Below are 4,717 nucleotides of genomic sequence, written 5' to 3'. Positions count from 1 at the left end.
CACATCTGGGGGTGCCTCAGCCAATACTCCAATGGTGAAATTCTCTCAAGGCCTGACTGAAAAGGTTAATGTTGTGTTGTTTCTCTCTCACAGGGGTAAGGGGTGGGGGGGGTGTTTGATCACAGGTTGTGCTTCTCGATGGAGACCAGAAGGACACTACCAGCTACTACTAGAGACAGGAGGATGAGCTGGCCTGCTTTCTCTCCTGGGTGTATGCCACCCAAGCTCTAGATCTCCAGCTGAGAGTCTGAGTCATCCTGAGCCCTGCTCACCATGCCAACCCACTGATAGAAGTAGATGCCAGGACCCTAAACATAATCTAATTATTCCTTGAGGGTAAATTCACTGGTATCAGAAGGAAGCAACTCATCACCACCTTCTCAAGGGTAATAAATGCTGGCCCAGAAAGTGATGCCCAAGTCCTACAAGTAAATAAAAAAAAATTTTGGTTAGGCCATAGCTGAAATGTGCAATTCTGGTCACTGCTGTATAGAAAGAATATGATTGCATTGAAGGGAGTGCAGAGGAGATTCACCAGGATGTTGTTTCGGGATGGAGTGTTTCAGCGAAGAGAGGCTGGATACATTTGGGTTGTTCTCTTAAGAGCAAAGACGATTGAGGGAGGACCTGATAGAGGTTTATAAGATTATGAGGAGCATGGACAGGGTGGATAGAAAGCAGCTGTTCCCCTTAGTTGAAGAGTCAATAACAAACACATCATTTTAAAGTGAAAGATTTAGAGGGGATTCACGGAAAGACTGAGGTGGGTATTTGGAATGCACAGTTGGGGAGGAGATAGTTAAGGCAAGAAACTTCACGATCTGTAAAAAAGTACTTGGAATACTTGAAAGTGTTATAACAATGGGCCCAGTGCTGGAAAGTGGGACTAGAGTAGGTATTTGAGTATTTTTGGCAGTTGAGAATTGATGGTCGAAGGTCCTCTCAGTATGGTATGATTCTAAGATTCTATCAGTTTCAGCATCTCCAAACAAATTGTACTAAGGCAGTCACTATTAGAACCAAAATTGCAGAGTAAAAGCAGATTTTCAACAATGTTGGTGCCTAAGCACCTTGCCAGTGATGGGCAAAGTCCAAGCAGCCCTCCCACTCAAAGACTAATTGTGCCACTTAAGTGGCTAAATGCCAATTGAGGTTCTCCTCCTTATACCATTGGCACTTTACCAGGGGTTGGTGGGCCCTCTGCCATACGAACAGACTACCAGGTAAACACTGGCAGCCTGTCAGTGGGCTTGTTTGGGGGCAGGGTCTTCTTTCAGGGTTCTCCTTAGCCAATGGAGGTGGCTGAATGTTTATTACTGCACCAGGCGGTAAACTCTAAACTTCCCTCCTCCTTTCACTTGCTGACAAATTTTGTCTCACAACATTCGTATGGAACCCCTGAGGTCCTTTTTTCAAGCTAAAACAGATGATATAAGTGTGAGGTGCTGTCAAAGATCGGCACAATTAATGATATGACACAACACTCATCAAGAAATGTCGGAAGCTAAACTAATCCACTTAGAAAAATGATTCATAGGTTTGCTTTTCAAATAGAATTAGGTGGAGGATGACACTGTGACTTATTTAACAGATAGTCAGTATAGCATGGAGATCGATCACTGCTACACAACATTCATCTTCGATTAGATTGACTGGGTGTTAAATAAGTTGCCTAAACATTTCTGGTTGGCAGAGGCCTCACTGAACTGAGATTTTCAACTTGGGAGAAAAAGAGGAAAATCATGTATACGCTTACTTACTCACAGCCGTACACAATTCCCCTGTATGGATATATATACTCACATCCGTACACATTATCTCGTATCCAAATGCATGTTCCACCTTGTACCCCACACAGATATATATACATATCACTCTCACACCCATACACAGACTCATATGTGCAGAATTACTGATTCACACCATAAACACATATCAAGTCACACCCCACATACACATGCCAACTCACACCCAGATTCCTGATGAAGGGCTTATGCCCGAAACGTCGAATTTCCTGTTCTTTGGGTGCTGCCTGACCTGCTGCTCTTTTCCAGCAACACATTTTCAGCTCACACCCATATGCACCAGTTCTCATTCACATGCATGTGTTTGTATATGTGTGCATGTGTTTGTGTGCATAAATATGCATGTATGTGTGTAAGGGTGTATGTTGTATATTGGTGTGCTTTGATATGTGTGTGTAGTTGTATGTCAGGAATAAGTGGGGATAGACACCAACATAAATATGAAAATATGCACATATACACTCATCCCCACACACATATGGAATCTCACTCACAAACAGACTGGCATGCTCTCAAAAATATACTAGACACATGTGCAAATAAGCTGACACATGTACATTTGGACACACAAATACAAACATATTTGGCTTCTATTGTTCAGTGTCATTATTGACTGCTTTTCTGTGTCTAAGCCAGGACTGATGATGAGTGTTAAACTTATCACTGCTCTGCCCCAGAAGGCAGTGAAGGCCAAGTCTCTGGATACTTTCAAGAAAGAGATGGATAGAGCTCTTAGAGATAGTGGAATCAAGGGTTATGGGGATAAGGCAGGAACAGGATACTGATTGTGGGTGATCAGCCATGATCATAATGAATGATGGTGCTGGCTCGAAGGGCTGAATGGCCTAGTCCTGCACCTATTGTCTATCACCACTACATGTGGAAGCTGGAAACTCCCACCAAGTATAAAAACAAAACCTTTCATTTTCATTTCCCCTTCATGCACACCCACTTTGAATGAGTTTGGAGTTTTTAAATGAATAATTTGCAGCTGTGGTTTCACACTCCCAGGTTCTGACTATAAATTCACCAAATCCTGGAAGTGGGGTAAATATGTTTAATCAACCTGTTCAGAGATTTTATGACACACTAAAATGAAACAAAGAATGCAGATGATGGAAATCTGAAGTAAAAACATAAGTTGCTAGATAAACTCAGGTTTGGCAGCAACTGTGGAGAGAGAGAGAGAGCAGAGTTAACATTTTGAATCCAATGATCTTTCTTACGAATAGCTGGGTAAAAGGGAGTAGGTGGGTAGGGAGTGAGCAGATCAGTGGAGTTAGAGGCCGGAGAGAGAGAAAACAACAGTCAGGAAGCTAAAGGAATGCATGATAGTGTGCATGGGAGAAAGGAAAGCTGATAATGGGGACCCATTAGTAGGTGAAAATGGGTTGGCTGTGCTGAAAGCAGCCCATGTGATGATGGGGCATAGAGTGAGGAGATGGGTACTCCTAGGTTCAAAACAGCATGCGAGCCCCAGAAGGACAGAAGAAGCACTTCAGTGATACCTTCAAGGTCTCACTGGTGAACTGCAGCATTCCTGCAGTACCTGGGAATCACTGGTCTGAGACCATCCAATGTGGAGGAGAAGCATCCAGACAGGTGTTGAGTGCTTCAAGACTTTGCCATCTGCAAAAAATGGAAACCAGGCAAAAACAGTAAAAGAAGTGCGCCACTACACCTGCCCCTTCCCCTGACCTCCATCTGCACCAAGTGTAACAGAGCCTGGGGTAGCCCCATCAGTCTGTACAGCCACCTATGGTCTCACACTGAGAGTGGAAGAGTCTTCCTCGACTGTGAGGTCATGAAAGGATACAGAGGAATGTGTTCAGGTTCTAAAATTATTAAACTCATTGTCTGTTTAGGCTCCATCTCTGCTCACTTCCCCGTGTCCCCACCCAGTCTTCAGCACATATGCCTTTTTTTTTCTAATTACTACCCGTTCTGAACAAGGGTGACTGGACTTACTCTCCACAACTCCAGTAATTTATCTTCACATTATGTTACATCTGGAGCAGGCAGGACCAGAGGGAGGGTCACTGGATCCGAAAACATTAACTTCACAGATGCTGCCAGATCTGCTGAGCTTTTCCAGCAACTTCTGTTTTTGTTTCTGATTTACAGTATCCACAGTTCTTCTGATTTTTCTTCTAGCCAAGAGGCTACACTCTTGTCACAAGAGCCCTCTTCTGTGGGAGTACAAAGTTAAAAACCGGGTAGCTGATGAAGCAGCAGCGCTCCGAAAGCTAATGCTTCCAGATAAACCTGTTGGACCATAACCTGGTGTTGTGTGATTTTTAACTTTGTCCACCTCAGTCCTACACCGGCTCTTCAACTTCAACGGGAGTGGGATAGGTAGGCTGTGTGGAAAACGCCTTGCATGAAGTGCTGTGACAGGCCAAGTCGGTTTCTGTTTCTGTCACGGTTTTGAGTGGGACAGATTCGAGTTGAAGTGCAGCAGGGGTTGCTGAGTCTGTGCCCCCTCTCCTTTCACCACCCCTTGCTTTGCCAGGTTGCCCTGGCGCTGTCGGTGGAAGTGTTGCATCAGCCAGCGAGGTTACTCGAGGTCACTGACATTCACCACCCTGACAGAAAGCATGAGAGCTCCTGATGGAACTGTATCCAATAAGATAGAGACAGGGCTTGTATGATTCAGAGTGAACCAATTGGAAGGAGCTGGCACACACCGACAGGAACTTATTCATTTCACTCGCTGATGGTAATATGGTCGGGTGTTGCTGGGGTGATAAAGGGTCGGCCTGATTTGGTCGAGAGCAACAGTCGACGTCTGGCCAGAGGTGATTGTTTCAGGAGAAACGATCAGTCTCGCACGTAGAGGGTGAACTAAACGTTAACTAATGGTTTCGGAGGGAGCTGCTATCAGCTTACATTTCACAAGAATCAGCGTCCCT

The 4,717-nt window shown here is 44.6% G+C and overlaps 1 long non-coding RNA gene across 1 annotated transcript; it reads right to left on the bottom strand.

The window, feature by feature from the left end:
* Positions 1 to 2,797: 2,797 nt before the first annotated feature.
* Positions 2,798 to 4,383, bottom strand: LOC132835052 (uncharacterized). The gene is made up of 2 exons (XR_009647271.1): positions 3,774 to 4,383; positions 2,798 to 3,434 (listed from the first exon to the last, which is right to left on the bottom strand). It is a non-coding gene; the product is annotated as an uncharacterized LOC132835052 (long non-coding RNA).
* Positions 4,384 to 4,717: the final 334 nt, after the last annotated feature.

The sequence above is a fragment of the Hemiscyllium ocellatum genome, chromosome 43 (assembly GCF_020745735.1).
Source record: "Hemiscyllium ocellatum isolate sHemOce1 chromosome 43, sHemOce1.pat.X.cur, whole genome shotgun sequence".
In the NCBI taxonomy this organism is placed as follows: Eukaryota; Metazoa; Chordata; class Chondrichthyes; order Orectolobiformes; family Hemiscylliidae; genus Hemiscyllium; species Hemiscyllium ocellatum.
Note: the sequence above shows the minus strand (reverse complement) of the source record. Positions and strands in the feature narration are given on the sequence as shown.